Below are 18,246 nucleotides of genomic sequence, written 5' to 3' on the forward strand. Positions count from 1 at the left end.
GACACTGACTGACTGACTTAAAATTTGCTTTGGATCAACCAGAGTCACAGTATGTCTAATCTGACTTAAATAGAATAAAACTTAATGTACGTTTAGACAGAATTTTGACAGAGCCCGAACATTTCTTTGAAACAGCTTTAAATTTAAGAACAGGAAATTAGAGTTTCAACTGTACGTTATATAATTTACATTTCATCTAGATGTTGGCAATGTATACATTTTACACAATTACCACACCACTGTTTGCTAACTATTTTCAATTAATGGACATGGAAAAACAATACAGTCTGTCAACAAAATTAAGTTTTATATTAATATTTCCAGATGTGATTGACAAATAAATCCAGGTTATATTTCTTACAAAAACTATCACACTATTAATTTTATATTATTAATACAAAAAATATCTTTATCATCAAAACATTGACTTTGTGGTTGTTAAAAAAATTATGTTTAAAATAAAAGGGGCTAGATATTATATTTTTTACCCAACTTGCTTGCCGTCAGGAAAAATCTATGAAATACAAAACGTACACATTTCTGTACCTGATCCATTTATTTCTTTAACTATTTTTAGCTCACCTGTCACATAGTGACAAGGTGAGCTTTTGTGATCACCCTTCGTCCGTCGTCCGTCGTCAGTCCGTGCGTCCGTCCGTCCGTCCGTCCGTGCGTCAACAATTTCTTGTCTGCATGATAGCGGTTTCATTTATGATTTTATTTTAACCAAACTTGCACACAACTTGTATCACCATAAGATCACGGTTCCTTTCTTGAACTGGCCAGATCCCATTATGGGTTCCAGAGTTATGGCCCCTGGAAGGGCCAAAATTAGTTATTTTGACCTTGTCTGCACAATAGCAGCTTTATTTATGATTTGATTTTTACCAAACTGGCACACAACTTGTATCACCATAAGATCTTGGTTCCTTTCTTGAACTGGCCAGATTCCATTATGGGTTCCAGAGTTATGGCCCCTGAAAGGGCCAGAATTAGCTATTTTGACCTTGTCTGCACAATAGCAGCTTCATTTATGATTTAAATTTAATCAAACTTGCACAAAACTTGTGTCACCATAAGATCTTGATTCCTTTCTTGAACCAGCCAGATCCCATTATGCGTTCCAGAGTTATGGCCCCTGAAAGGGCCAAAATTAGCTATTTTGACCTTGTCTGCACAATAGCAGCTTCATTTATGATTTGATTTTAACCAAACTTGCATACAACTTGTATCACCACAAGATCTTGCTTCCTTTCTTGAATTGGCCAGATTCCTTCATGAGTTCCAGAGTTATGGCCCCTTAAAGGTCCAAAATTGGCTATTTTGGCTTTTGCAGCCATATAGAGACTTCATTTATGGTTTAATTTGATACAAACTTCCAAATTATCTTCAGCAACAATAAATCTTGGATTCCATGACAAATCAGATCCAATCGTAGGTTCCTGAGTTATTTTATATCTGATTACCTCCCCTGATTGTCATCAAAATGGATTTATATCAGTAAGTACTTATAGGACTAATTTGAAATTTCATTATTGTTATTAGTTGGACTGAGACAATCAGGGTAGATAACTATGGACTGATTTTATGTCAAATTACCTCCCTTTATTTCAAATTAAAATGGGTATATCTCCGTAACTAATGAAGATGCTGATCTGAAATTTCAATTATGTCAACAGATGTATTTGGCAGATCCTTCTTTTGTTCACTTACAATTTTTTTTTAATTACTTCCCTTTTACGTTACTATAAATAGCTTATTTTTAGTAACTTTTTTATTATTGGCCGTAGGAAAAAACCGATACCACTTTTCTGTGGTACAACATGGATGGTACCTTCAATTTTTAGGTGTATTTTGACATATCTATACCTTGTAAGAATTTTGTTTTTCTTTTTGGTTAAATTTCTTCCCTTTGTTGTTCCTGTCCTTTGGACTTAAGATATTTTTTCTGAGGGCCTTCTTGTCCTCAAGTGCAATGATAACAGGTGAGCGATATAGGGCCATTATGGCCCTCTTGTTAAATTTTGCTATATTTGACATTTTAGCAATGAAAATTATGAATACAATACTTTATGATGGAGTATTGGTAGCCGATATTTGTCAGAAGACTTACAGACCATAGACCCTGGGTTTAACCTATGCATGAGTATATTGGCAGAAGACAAAATCGTTATTTCGCTGCTCTAAAATACCCAAATATCAAAAAGTAACAAAGACAAATATCAAACAGGGATACCACGCACCAAAAACGCAGCCTCCCCAAAACGAAACCCACAGCACGCAGACGCGCACACCACGCGCACACACACACATACACGCGCACACACACAAAGCCAACACATTAGGACAAAACGAACAAACAAAGGAACACAGTGGGGCACCGCCTTGGAACAGTCAGTGGCAAAAACACCACTGGGGAGCTTAAACCGGTTTATGGTGCGCACCCAACCTCACTCTTACCCCCACCATGTTCCAAAGACACGAGACAGTGTAAATAAAAGTAATCCCCTCCAGGTGAATCTCTAACACACAAGGAATGGAAACAAAAAGGCATGGCATGTAAAACACAAAACTGCTCGTGTATAAATATATAAAAAGCAAACCTTTAGAACCAAAAACGTATGTACTCAATGCCTTTTCAGAAGACAGAGCAATAAGAGAAACACCCTTAAGGGCCCGACGAAACAGGCCAGAAGACAGATATCAAAACAGTTCAGTCCTGGTAGGATTTAAAAACTGCTTATCATAGAGTCCTCCCCCTCAAACTTCAATTTGATATATAAGATTTGTTACATAAAGATTGATAAACAATTTACGCACTTATCTTCTCAAAGCTTTCATTGTGCATAGAGGTCATTTGAACATATCTACAGGGAAACAGGTCTCATTTGAAGCTGAAGTTCAAAGCTCTATGTACCTGCTCCCTAAATGTAATATACAGAAAGTTAAAATATGAACATAAAAGTACTTTAAACTCCGGTTGTAATGATATTCAGGATTCAGAGGACCGTAGAATTCATATCGTTACATATGGATATAGTTACACCCGAAGTTGAGTTCGGCACCGGCCGAAACCGAAAGTAGGTAAGGTGTGCTTGATTCAAGGGATGCGCAACTCATCATATAGTATACTAATGCTGAAGTTTCATATGATTTTTTGATATCGTACTAAGTGTGTTTTGCTTAATTCTTTTTTGCAAAATCAGTCGCAAATTCTTGCTTTTTTGATGTCCCTTATGAACTTTACACATGATTTTGTACTTAGATTTTTATCTAAAAGTTTTCTCTTTCGACTAGGAGAATCATTATTTTTCATGTATTGTACGAAACTACATGTACACTTTACTTTTAGTATAGATATTTACTCAAATACTTTTTTCGCTCTGCAAAAAGCATTTAGCTGTAAATGTGTGAAAATTACATTCATTTGAGACGTCCCTTCTTGAGGTTACGTCCCAGCTACCTCAAGATGGTAATTCGAACGCTTCTGGTGGTGAGTGGTCCGTGAATAGTGTCAGCAATACGGGTGGTATTCAACAGTCAGACGACATTCAACCTATGCAGGAAAGTCAGTCCATGAATGAAGCTTTGCATAGTGCCCACAGGGTATTATATTCAGATGTTTGTAGGAAGGAACCAGTATTTGAATATGATATTTGTGAAGAAAAAGTGCATTACTTCTGTGCAGAAATGTAAAAAAATCCTGATGTTGAAAATAAAGTGCTCATTGATCGCGCTCATGGGATTGGAAATCCAGTATCTGGTAAAGTTAGACCCATACTTGTAAAGTTCAAGGATACAGCATCAAAAATGGTGGTTAAAAATGCATTGAAAATGTTAACCTGAAGGGAACTAGCCTCCACGTTTGCGAGCAATATTACCAGGAAGTTCAGCAACGTAGACGCGACTTAATCCCGGTGATGATCGAAGCCAGGAAAGAGAACAAAAAGGCATTCCTCGTGATAAGCTTTTTATTAACAATAAACTGTATGTCCCATCACAAAATGCCCCCATGATGCCGCCCGTAATGTCCTTATAAACTTTAGTTAGGATAACTGAAAAGTATGAACTTAGCTTCTTATCATGGAACATTGAAAGCTTAACATGTTTAGATGACGTGACGAAGACTTTCTAAACTTTGTATACGAATTTGATTTCATTTTTTTTTTTAAGTTCGTGAAACGTGGCAGCGTACCCACGAAAGCTTTAAACACGAAGGATACGAATCTATTTCGGTTCCTACGCCTGAATCTTTACTTGGTACTAGTAAAAGAGGGCACGGGGGAGTTTGTCTCTTATTCAATGATTCTTTTAAAGATGGAGTTCAGATTATGGATATAGACAGTAATGGAGTAACCTGGATAAAACTTCTAAACACTTTCTTTGGAAATGATGACGATATTTATCTTTGCTTTATGTACATCCCTCCAAGTAACTCTGTATATTTTCATTCTCATGAAGTAGGATTTTTTGAACTTCTTGAAACAAATGTCAGAAAATACTCTAGTATGGGTTCCGTTGGCATAATGGGAGACTTGAACTCGCGATGCGGCGAAAAATGTGACATTTTAGAGTCTCCGGACATTTATGAACGCTACATACATACCGTTGATAACGATATACCTAGCTATAACCTTGACAAGTTACCTGTGATAAAATGGTTAATTCATCGGGTATTAAGCTTATAGATTTATGTTTGTGCTCTGATCCAAAAATTGTTAACTTTAGACTTGGTCAAGATTACGGAGTTGGTAATTTTACCTATCTTATAGGCTATATGTCAAGTACCGGTAATAGTGTTATAGATTACGTATTGATGTCATATCGATTATTTCCCATTATAAGTAATTTTGTAGTACATGATACGTTTTTATTTTCTTCACATGTACCTATACGTATTGATTTGTAATGTTATAGTAAGAAGCGTGAAAACAGTACTGAGCCGGTGACTGTAAAGAAATTAAAGTGGGATAATAGTTTAATGACACATTTAGAGAACATATTAATTCTGATTTGCCAAATATTGAATGATTGTAAATAATGTTACCGAAAATAATTTAAGCTTGGATATTGGGGTTGGCTCTATATCTAACTAATTGTACAAAAATGCATATGATACTTATGGTGAACATCACGAAAGTTATTAAACTTATAAATACAGAAGAACATATAAAAGTGAATGGTCTGACCGGAGCTGCGAGCAAGCAAGAAATAATTTTATAAATGCAAATAGATTATATGCAAATAGTAAATCTATATTAGATAGAGAAAAATTTAGTTACCAATAGACGTATGTATAGATTAGCCAAAAGGCGAGCTAAGACAAAATTTCATCTGGCTAAAAAAAATGCATAATTTATCAAAACATTCTCCTAAATTATTTTCGAATGAAATAAGAATAAGAATTCTAAATGTAAAGTCCCTAAAGAACTTATTTAGTGAAGAAGATGTATTTGCTGATGATGATGTTGAGCAGTTTATAAACAGAGATGACATAACTTTTGATCATGTTGAAATGCTTGACTCAGAAATCACAATAGCTGAGGTGTCTAAAGCTATTTCTTCTTTAAACAGAAACAAGAGTGGAGGTTATGATCTACTTTTACCTGAGATATTTATTGAAAGCAATAATTTATTATCACCAACTTTGTGTAGATTGTTTAATCATATTTTTACAAATGGTCTTTATCCGAGTTCATAGACTAAAGCAATTATAGCCCCTGTTCCTAAGAAGTGGATCCTGGAAATGTAAATAATTATAGAGGTATTTCTCTCACAAGTATTTTCTCAAAAATATTTTCGATAATCCTTGATAATAGGTTACGTCAGTGGTCTGAAGTAAATAGTACACTTACAGATAACCAATATGGGTTTAGAAAAGGTAAAAGCACCGTTGACTGTATCTTTGTACTTAATTCTATTATAGATAAGGTTGTTAAGCGGGAAAAAAAGTTGTACACCGCAATCATAGATTTTCGTAAGGCATTTGATTTAACATACAGAAATGGTATCTGGTTTAAATTAGTAGATATGGGCGTGTCATGTAAAATGCTAAACATTAGAAGTATGTATGAAAGTGTTAAATTATGTGTTAAATTCAATGGTTCATTAACCGACTTCTTTGATAGTTATATAGGCTTAAAACAGGGGGAGCCATTATCTCCCTTTCTATTCATAATGTTTGTCAATAAATTGCAAGAATAGTTAACTTATGATAACATTGATGCATTTTGTATAGATGAAATACAAATATATTTGTTATTATTTGCTGATGATACTGCTTTATTTTCGTATTCTGAGCAAGGTTACAAATACTGTTAGATACATTATATAATTACTGCAGTAAATGGTGTATAGAAGTAAATTCACACAAAACAGTTACAGTTATGGTTTTTAGACAGGGTAATAGGGAAACTAATGTATCGTTGAAATATAACAATAAATTTTTGAAACAAGTTAAAACTTTTACATATCTTGGTGTTACTTTGTCTTTTAATGGTAGTTTCTATCAGGCTCAAAATGCGTTATCTACGCAGGCATTAAAAGCCCTAATTTCTCTAAACTCACTTTTGATAATGTTAGTTTAAATGTTACTGACAAGATACAACTTTTCAATTCTATAGTATTACCGATATTGTGTTACGGATCTGAGATATGGGGTTTCCATAAGTCTCCAGATATAGAACGTATATACCTTAAGTTTCTTAAACAAACTCTTGGTGTCAAGCAGCAAACATGTAGCAGTGCAGTATATGGAGAATTTGGTATATTTCCTATGTATGTAATAAGTTAAATTAGAATTATTAAGTACTGGTACAAAATTATGAACATGCCTAATACATTAATGCACAAATTAATGATAGCACAAGGACATAATAATACACTGTTACAAGTAGCTGGTCAGTTAATGTGAGAAACTTATTAAATTAACTTGGATTTTCTTTTTTCGTGGAATTATGAGAGAATATCTGAAACAAATGTTAATGCAGTAGTCCAGAGGATTTATGACCAGCATTTACGGCAATGGTTGGCTGAACTTGATTCATCTACTAAACTGGATTATTATAAACAATTTAAGTTAACCTTTGTTCAAGGAAACTATTTAAGTATGATAAATAATGATGCTCATAGAAACGCTTTAGCAAGATTAAGATGTTCGTCACATAATTTAGAAATAGAAGAAGGTCGTTACAGAAATGTTGTTAGATCTGACAGAGTATGTAGTCGATGTAATTTGAATCAAGTCGAATCAGAGTTTCATTTTTTGTTGGTATGCACATTATCGACGATCAAGTCTTTTGAATAAATATTATTATACATGGCCAAATATGGCAAAATTCAGACAACTGATGTCTACATAAAACAAATTGTTCTAGGTAAGCTGGCGAAGTTTGTTTATCTTGCTATGAAGGCTAGAAATGATAATGTTTGATGTACTTGACTTTATTTATGACAATATTATACATACCAAAATTTATGACAAGAGGGATGATTTTAATTTTAGTATTGTAAATTTTCCCCATTTGGATGGGGATGTACCTCAGGCTACATCTTATGGGGTATATATTTCTCAATTAATTCGGTTTGCCAGAGCGTGTAGTCATGTCAAGCATTTCAATGAACGTAATCAATATATTACAAGTAAACTTCTTCAGCAAGGCTACCGTTATTACAAATTGCGTAAATATTTTGCTAAATTTTACTATCGTAATTCTGATTTAGTTTTAAAATTCAATAGTAATTTAAAGACACTTCTGCAAGAAGGTATTTCTAAACCCGTTTTTATGGGGATGTGGTTTACAAACTCCGTAAGATCTTGGATCATGGTAATTTTCCAAATGTATTTGGTAAAATTATAAAACGTTTTATTAAAAGAGGTTACGACCCAACTGTTTTGAGACATACCGCATGTTTAGTGTTCAACCCGTTTACAGTTGGACACTACGCTTCCCTCTTTGATTGTGTCTGACGGAAGAGGGGGAGGAATCTATGATAAGCAGTTTTTAAATCCTACCAGGACTGAACTGTTTTGATATCTGTCTTCTGGTCTGTTTCTTTGGGCCCTTAAGGGTGTTTCTCTTGTTGCTCTGTCTTCTGAAAAGGCATTGAGTACATGCGTTTTTGGTTCTAAAGGATTGCTTTTTATATATTTATACACGAGCATTTTTGTGTTTTACATGCCATGCCTTTTTGTTTCCATTACGTGTGTTAGAGATTCACCCGGAGGGGATTACTTTTATTTACACTGTCCCGTGTCTTTGGAACATGGTGGGGGTAAGAGTGGGTTGGGTGCGCACCATAAACCGGTTTAAGCTCCCCAGTGGTGTTTTTGCCACTGACCGTTCCAAGGCGGTGCCCCACTGTGTTCCTTTGTTTGTTCGTTTTGTCCTGGTGTGTTGGCTTTGTGTGTGTGCGAGTGTATGTGTATGTATGTGTGTGTTTGTGGTGTGCGCGTCTGCGTTTCGTTTTGGGGAAGCTGCGTTTTTGATACGTGGCATTCCCTGTTTGATATTTGTCTTTGTTTTTAATATATACTGTAAAGTTATTATACTGTTCGATGCAGTTACGATATATGATGTATTGTGTATGGTTTCATTTTTTATGAATTTAAGTTAATATGATTTAATACGGTACATACAAGTTTCATGCTATCGATAGTATTGCCACGTTTGTTATAAATTGTCATGCTTTTCAATTCACCTCTGTTAAGAAAACCGCAAAATGATAGCTTTTGGCGAAAAACATGTATATATGTTTATGCCAATAAATATTTTGACTTGACTTGACTATCAGTTCATTGAATAGTTAGTGCGGTAATATTTTCGACTACTCGTAAACGTCTGTCACAAGTTCACACCGTCTCGCAAACCATAATTATCTCATTAAACGGGAAAACAATGCATTGGGGACCTGAAAAGCGCTAAATCGTTACATTCGAAATATCGTTACCTGCGATATTGGTACATCCTGAATCAAAGTAAAGGAAATATAGAATGCTCGAGTCGGGACTGCAACCACAGCATCGTTACAAGCGGTATATCGGTACAAGCGATATCGTTACAAGTGGAGTTTACTGTAATCTGTACATTTGTTATCTTGTGTTTCAAGCAAATTTAACAACTTTAATTGTGAAGTAACATGTACTCAATTGTTATGCGAGTACTAGTTGGTACATGGGTAACCAAGCAAAAATTATTTTATATGAAATACACTGGAATGCATAATAATAGTCGGCAGCTCTAGATCTCCATGTGAAAGTAATATAAACACTGATTAAATGTTATTAACCCTTACCCTGCTAAATTTCTATAATGAACTTGTCCATCTTTGAATTTGGACAGCACCATTAACTGTTAAAAGGGGTGCATACCAAAAAGATTCTGACTGAAAAGCGAACAGTGCAGATCATGGTCAGACTGCATGCTAAGGGTTAAAGAAAAATGTCAGTCAAAAATTTCTACCTCTTAAAACATAAATGTTTTCTTGCATTTAATTATGAATAACGGTTAAAAAATTATTCAAGTATGTTTGAAATATTAATATTGCTATTAATGATGTAAAAACGATTTAAGTTTTTGAAATTTCTTCTAATAAATTTATCTCAAGATAAACTTCAATTTAATCATCTCTTAAGGGTTTTAAGAGCAATTTTATTTTATTTGCGAATCAGACTATCTTGAGCACTTTTCTAACAAATCTTTACAATATATCAGTGCAAAATAAGTCTCTCTTGAGATGGACTTATGTTGCACTAAAGTTTATAGTGCACAATTGAACCAAGTATCAAAAACATTATTTGAATATTTTAAGAATAAAAACAAGATTGCATTATAATTCTAGTGGCAAGTCTTCTTCTCAGTATGGTGAATAATTGAGCCAAGTCATTTTAATATCCATAAATGCATAAAAAGTTAAAATAGCAGAAAAATCTTATACCTCTAAGAATGACACTGACCTTGAATTTAAATTTGCACATGACATTTCTCCTTGTTATCGTAAATGTTTATGCCATGTTATTTGAATATCCATGTAAGCAAATAAATGTAACAGAGCAGACAAGAAAAAATGGCATTAAACAGTGTACCCAGTGTGGCCCTGACCTTTAAAGTAGGGTTATGGGTCTTGAACAAGAGGGGCACGTCGTCTTGTTTTGGTAAATTATTGCACAAAGTTATCTGAATAAATATGAACGCAGGAAAAAGCTAAGAGTGAACAAGAAAACTGACTTCTAAACTTAAACATCTAAGTGTAAGCTTGACCTTTAAGGTAGGGTTTGGACATTGTACGCGACATGCCATCTTGTTAAGGTAGTTATTTGTGACAATTTATTTCAAAACCAACATTGCACACCAACGTGTATAGGCCGGACACGATTTTTTGCACATACATCCGTCGGAGGGACGATTGGATGCACTTTTACAAACGGGTGACACTATGTCTTCCCCCCTCCAATTTAATGCGGAAACATATAAACCACTGACTTGAACTTGACCGTTTGACTTTACGTATATGTCATAAAACACTATATCATGAAAGATAACATCAAGAAGTTTTTAAATGTTTGTTTTATATTTAGGTCTGCCAGCTAATTTGGCCTAGAGCTATACTCTCAATGCTGAGTACCAAGCGAGGACGTTACTTGTTCAATTTTTCATGTTTTTGTATGACGCAACTTCCCTAAGTTTGGCGAAGGTGAAGATTCTCCGATTGGTTTATGAAAAGCAGTTGTTTAAAGTATTTGTTTTCTATCGTTAACTCTGCTGGTCCCTAAAATTGAACTATTTGAATAAACTTGAGAAAAGAATGTACGAAATGCCACAGACCCAATCTGACTATAAAGTATATCTCCAATTAACGCTACGAACATAGGATCTGAAGACGTGCTATTGATAGCCTCGTTCTGACGACCCTTCCGGTAGCCAATCAGAGCCTTACTTACAACATTTTGTATGTGAAAGTAGAAAGTTAAAAAATCTATATATAGCCTGGTTTTTCATATTTACAATTCTTATGACGACCACATCGCGACTACGCCCTCGTGTTTTGAGAGAAATCATATGTCATGGTACGGACTTGGTCACGTAAGGTGTCAGACAGCCGGTTAGCTCAGTCGGTAAGGCACTCGCCCCCGGGTTTGAGCCCCGGACTGACTACACATTTGTCTCACCCTTTGACATTCGACGCCATTTTGATGATTCAGCCAAATGCTTGTTGAAACAAGTCTTCTGATTGGTTCAAATAAAAATAGATTTGCGAAAAAAAAAATGCAATATCGGAAATCCAAAATATACTGAAGACGAATGTGAATGGGTCATTCTCAGATCTTCGTTTAGAAGATCAAGTATTTTAGTCAGACTGGTCACAGACCATGTTTGGTAGGTTTCATCAAGCTGTTCATAAAAGACGTTATTTTCAAAACAATGTATGCATGGTGTATATGTATATCGGATCCCTCTCTGTGGTAAATGAGAAACGGATCCCTCTCGAGTTCGAGTACAGGACCTTCTTTGTAGTAAACAATGAACTCCAACGCCTGGGAGCTCGGAAAATCGAAATTTTCGTCAAAAGTTAGTGAGCGATGCTTACTTAAAACAGTTAGGTTTCACAGCATTGTCCTGGATGCACGTTTCCAGCGTAATACATGTAATTCAATATTCTACGAACTGCGAATTGAAAACACTTATGATATGCTTAGTCAAGTTTTTAAAAATTATCTTGGATTAGACATTTCTGCACAAAGAAAAATGTGTGCTGAGATAGGTAGGGCAAGAAGTAAAACAGAGGCTCCGAGACGTCCCATAAATGCTTTTTTTTTCGCGAGTACATTGCTGAGAACACATATTAGAACAGGTTTTTAAGGTGAAAGATATAAGGTATGGGATAGACAGAAATTATCCGAATGAAATAGCTGCTGGTAGGAATGTATTATAGGGTCAGTTTAAAACTATGAAAACCTAATACGGCAAAGATACTAAATTTTTATACCCTGCAAAATTAGTTGTTAAGGGGCGTGCGTGGTATAGCGGATGACTTTCCTAATTGGCCGACCCATTAGAACGTTTCCGTGACAGACACATCTGTCCCGAGACACAACACAAAGATGAAATATACAGAAAACAAAAGTGTGTATTCAGTTCAAACAGAGTTATCATGGATACACGCAGTTTCATGTCAAATGAACCTAATTCAGCCAATCAAAAACTTGCCGCGACGGAACCAACTAGTGCTTTTTATCACAATAAGCAAAATGGTGGTCTTAACAGAACTCTCACGGGCCTTGACCATCTGGACAGGTAATAACGTCGCTACAAGAGGTCCTTATAAGAGCAACACGTGCATGAGAAATGACACAGAGTCACAGAGCAAAGAGATGGGCTTAACCAAAGACCACTGACAGAACGCGAATTTCCAAAGCCCCAACGACACCGAATAAGAAGCCAAGGATGATCTAGCAATTAATTTGCACTTCTACATATTCAATATTTGATTACCAAAAATGTAAATAAACTTGACAATGAGGAAGTGAAAAAGATGTTCGCTAAAATGAATGCATGTATTTTACAGAAACCTGGACAAATGATTTATTTAATATGTCAGTTGACATATTTGAATTATATTGCTTACACAGAACAGATAAAAATGGGAATGGTAAAAAGAACTCGGTGAAATAGCGTGTTATGTTAAGAATTCTACTGCTAAACGCGTTCACTGTACGACTCAGACAATCAGATTCAGATATCTAGATAAAATTTGATTCTGAAACATATCTATTTATGTACCAACGTTTTATGATTCCTGCAGGTAGCTCTCGTTAAGCATATATCGATGTAAGCATTTATGAAAGAATAATGGAAACTATGGTCCAAATACAGAGCGACTTAAACGATAGTTGTTCCTTCATAATTTTAGGGACATGAATAGCCGAACTGGTGAAGCAAATGATTTTGTTGAATTAGATTTTATAGATATAAACGTTAAGTTTCTGCCTGTTGATTTCGTATCAAATACAGTTTTGCCTGGAATCGACTTAAATAACATCAAAGGTGGAAAGTCGCCATATGACCCATAATTGTGTCGGAGCGACGTTAAACCCAGCAACAAATATTTTAAATGCCAATATTTCTCATGGTCTATACAATGATTTTTTTGATTTTTTATTGCGCTTTCGATGAATTCACAAAAAATGTGTGTGTTTGGTTTTAACGTCTTTTTCAAGATTTTTTCAGTCATATAAACGACGATGTTTACTTGTAGCATTGAGCACAATGTCATACTTTATAGTGCTGCCTCACTGGAATATCGCGCGAGAGACGCGTGACCACCTAGTCACATTATACTGGCACTGGACTGACCAGTCTAATTTCACGAAAGTTTTGATTTTGTCGTCAGGGATATTTTACTGTATAAACTAATCAAATCTGGTGTTACAGGAAAGATATTGGATGTTATTAAGTCAATTAGAGTTAAATCAATGTATACAGTAGTAATTATGGGGCGCCATTTTACTATTTTTTAGGCATTTCTTGATATCAAATTCCATTTCTTGATATCAGAAAATCTTTTCTTGATATCAAAAAACCAGTCACGTTTTTTGATGTCAAGAAATCGATTTTTTGATCTCAAGTATTCGAATTCTTGTTATAAAAAATGATTTCTTCATATACAGAAATCGAATTCTTGAAAACAAAAAATAGTCCGTATTTTTAGATATCAAGAAATGAATTTTTGATATCAGGAAATCGAATTCTTGATTTCTGATATCAATAAATGATTTTCTGATATGAAGAAATCGAATTCCTCATATCAAGAACTTTAATTTTTTGATATCAAGAAATGATTTCTTGATATCAGAAATTCGATTTCTTGATATCAAGAATCATTTCTTTATATCAATAATCATTTTTTGATATCAAAAAATAATTCTTGATATCAAGAACCGAATTTTTGATATCAAGAAATGACTTTTATATAAAAAGTACGGCTTCTCGTGTTCTTTAGGGGTTATAAAAGGGGAGTGCCTATTTCCCTTTCTTTTTAGCATGTATCTAAAAGGAGTAGAAGGCATAGATATAGGAACAGTTTAGTTGGGGTTACTATTATATACAGACGACATAATATAATTTTCAAGGTCAGCTGATGGCCTGCAGCGTTCACTTGATTTCATTAGCAAATTATAAATGAAGCTTTTTGAAATCACCCAGAAAACGAAAAGTTTGGTGTTTAGAAGAGGTGGTAGGATTCACTAAAATGAATATTTCACTACAGCTTGACATAGCGAGAAGTTTAAATATCTTGGTGTTGTTCATTAGTCACGGGGGATCCAACATATGTATTACCAAATGGGCACCGCTTAAAATATGTTGTGCTTCCGGTAGTACATATGTGGTAAACATTTCACAGAAAAACGTGTGAGATTTTTATTTGTGATTTAATTTTGTGAAAATGACATTGTTTAGCCAAAATATCGCGATGCAGTGCAACCGAGTATACATTACCAAGCACGTAAGTGCATTTACCTTACCTGTATTTGTTGAAATGACGGAGAAAAACGTATCCTCCGTGAAGCGGTAAGACTGAAAATTAGCAACATTTTTATCAACAGGTGGAAATATATTGTTATTGCCCTGCGCCTGCTTAAATTTCGCCCTCGAAACCTTCCGTTTGCTAAATCCCACCCAGAGAAAAATTATATGGCAATCACTTTGCTAGAAAAATATTTATGGGCGAAAAACCGAATAAGATACATATGTTGTGCATGGGCTACATATGTGGTGCACTGCATTTTTTAAAACTCAGCAGATCTTGAGCTTAAATGGTACCTAGATAAAGAAACGAACGTACCAAGTATGTGTTACACTTTTCCAAATATTATATACATGTGTATTAAAGGGTTACCCTGTGACCTCCAGCCAATTAGAAACAAATATAGCTTTAAGTTTATATTAGATGCCTTAGAACATTTTAGAACAGTTAGGAGTCGGAAATATACATGTAAAGTTTAGTGCATTATAGTACATTAGTTGCCAATACGGTCTGCGTAATTGTATGTTCTTGAACCAAGTGTTCTTTTCATGTTTGTTTTACCCGTTCATGTGGCCATCTATCTATCTATCTATCTATCTATCTCTCTCTCTATATTTTGTTTTTCGGCGGTATTTTGCATCATTACCTGTGGAAATTGTCTGTCCATAAATCATGCATGTGAGTTATACAGCCAAATATCTGTGTCTCGGGCAACCCTCTCAAAAATAAAATGTAATGAATACTTTAGGGTCAGGGTGTTTCATACAGAACTATTGGCCCGGCCTCTCCACTACATATGATATTGTGGACCTGGCACTTACTTGTGTTAAACTTCATTGTGCATTGTGTCATGTATACCGCAACTCCACATTCTAGGCCTATATAGTATATACTGCAAGGTACTCGGTCATAAAATCAGAAAATAGCTGCGCCTGGGTGGTGAATTAATCACACAAAGAAGGGAAATTTAGGGCCAAAGGATAGATTTCATAATTTAATGACCATGCTCACTTATATTTAAAGGGACTGGCCTCCAGATTGTTCACAAAAAAAAACAATTAAATTTTTTAGATATCTGGAAATAAATGCTATATTTCTTTAGAAGGCTTTAAAACGTAATTACTGGCAAACTATATATTACGGAAGCACATGGGAATTTGCTCTTTTTACTACTTTTTACGATGAAAATCGAAAAGCGTTTGAAACGCTTTACTCTAGGTAAATTGTCTCGATTATAAATATCTATATTTTGAAGTCATAATACACTAATTCCGCTATAGCGGTATTTGTCACGACGACGGGAAAATGTCTTTATTGTCGCGGCGTTCCGAGGTTCGATTCCCGAGACGGTCATCTTTTTTTCTTGATTTGGAATTTTTATAATATTTTAGAAATAAAAACTCATATTCTCATGTTAATAATATGACCAAACTTCAATTTGAAAGAAAGATTATGTTTAGCTAAATCTGGAGGTCAGTGTCTTTAAGGTGTTCACAAAATTATTTAGATCTAACAGTCAACAGACTGCGTTTTTCATTGGATCTTCATGGAACTTGGTCAGAATGTTAGTCTAGATAAAATCTATGTTTTTTTGACACTGCACTCCCTATCAATGGCCTCTATCATTTTGTGAAGTTTCAGTCCAATATATTTAATTCTTTCTTTAATGTATAGTAATATAATCTACTCGCCGTTTTTGGTACGTGGCATTCCCTGTTTTGTATTTGTCTTTGTTTTTTTTTTTTGCAAAACAATGTCATTTTCTTAAAATACAATCACGTATAAAAATATCACCTGTTTTTCTATGAAATGTTTACCACATATGTACTACCGGAGGCATAACATATAACATAAGCGGTGCCCATTTGGGAATACATATGTAGGATTCCCCTCTCCCCCCACCGTGAATACTGGAGGGTTTACAAACGCTGAATTTCTATTATGTCATACAATTCACTAAATATCTCGAGCGATCAAGTGCATAGGCTGCACGATATGTGGGCTCTCTTACGCATAGCTACCCCAACGACAATTATTTTAGTAATTATTGAAGCTAAATGACCCCCGAATTTAAAGAGGGTAAAGTAAATTAGCTGCGACTGTGCCAGTCTGACTATGTGGATAAAATTTAAGTCAAAGGACTAGATGGGATGGTTCGGGTTTCTTTAAGTTTTTGCCCAGACATAGATCCGAGACAAATTGTTCCCTTTATTACATAACGATCTGCTAATTTAAAAGAAAAACATGAAAAAAAAAGTGTTTCTGTCACCAACAAAACAAACAATCCTATTACGTTATATTGATTAATTCGAAATTTTGATTAGTGTAGATGAATGTTGGTTAGAATACCCGAAATTATTAAAGACTGTCAAAGATCATCAAAGGATATACGTTCGCTAACATTGAAATCAGGTTTACAACGACTCACGTAATACAATTGGATAAATAAATGCCACATAGAAAGTTCAAGAATAATACAAAATGTTCAGTAGATCTATTAATTCAGTCGTATCTCACAAAAATTAAACTTTAAAAAAATCATCAAATATTTCAAACGACGTGTGTAGTCGCATAAAAAATACTTTTAAGGTGGCTCCATACCTTAGACCAAAAAAAAAAATAAATAAAAAAAATTAACATAATTAAAGTAATTTGGTCTGAATGTTGATTGAAGACTATAATTTTCGAAAATGCATACATATTTTGCACAGTTCCTCTCTAATGTACGTGTTATGTGTAGCGTCACCTAGCGGCACCTGCTTTTATCACGGAAAAGTTAAGTTTTTCTGCCATTATTATAGTTATAATCCTGGTCCTATTAGATTCCGTAGCGAATGTAATACGGGGGTCATTTTTCTACAGCAACGTATAAAACTTCCGTTAAAGAAGACATTGGCTGGATAAATTTACTTGTAAATTGATAGATTCCGCCGATGGAGGGGGATATAAAAATGTTAATTTCGATTTCAGTGACACAACCGCCATCATTCCGATACGTCCGTAACATTTCCGTAAGGAGTCGGAAACTACGCTAAAGGAAGTGGCTAATCGTACGGTGCAATATTGTTGTCATCGTATGATTTATATGCAATAAATCAATGACTGTAATTGTGAATAACAAACATGTCATCTATAGGTGTTCCATCATTCTTTGAACATCACGACTGTAATATGCTAACTTTTTCCTTCATATTTCGGTTGATAAGACTGGAAATAATTATTGACACTATTCAGAGAGTGTCTATCTATCTATATCTGTATCTTATGTATTATCTTACTTCATTATTCAATGGGGAGAGCCGTATTCACAATTCATATATCATGACAGTATATCTGTATCTTATGTATGGAGTTCAATCCGGATAAGTGTGGGGTATTGAGGATTACTCGAAAGAAAAAAAAACAACCAATCATCTACAATTATACACTCCATAATATAGCACTAAAACTAGGGACGCTGCTAAATACCTGGACGTCACACTAAGTAAAGATCTTAGTTGGTCAAAACATATTGATATCATCACATCAAAAGCAAATAATTCACTTAGATTCATCAGAAGGAATGTCAAAACAAACAACAGGAAAGTAAAAGAAACTGCTTACAATACCTATCTCCGCCCACAACTTAAATACTGCTCTTCTATAAAATGACACAAAAATTTACATGTCTTTACATGGTACTGGCAGTGTTCCACAAGACTTGATAACCATGTATACAAAAAA

This window comes from Mercenaria mercenaria, unplaced genomic scaffold, assembly GCF_021730395.1.
Source record: "Mercenaria mercenaria strain notata unplaced genomic scaffold, MADL_Memer_1 contig_4777, whole genome shotgun sequence".
Classification (NCBI taxonomy): Eukaryota; Metazoa; Mollusca; class Bivalvia; order Venerida; family Veneridae; genus Mercenaria; species Mercenaria mercenaria.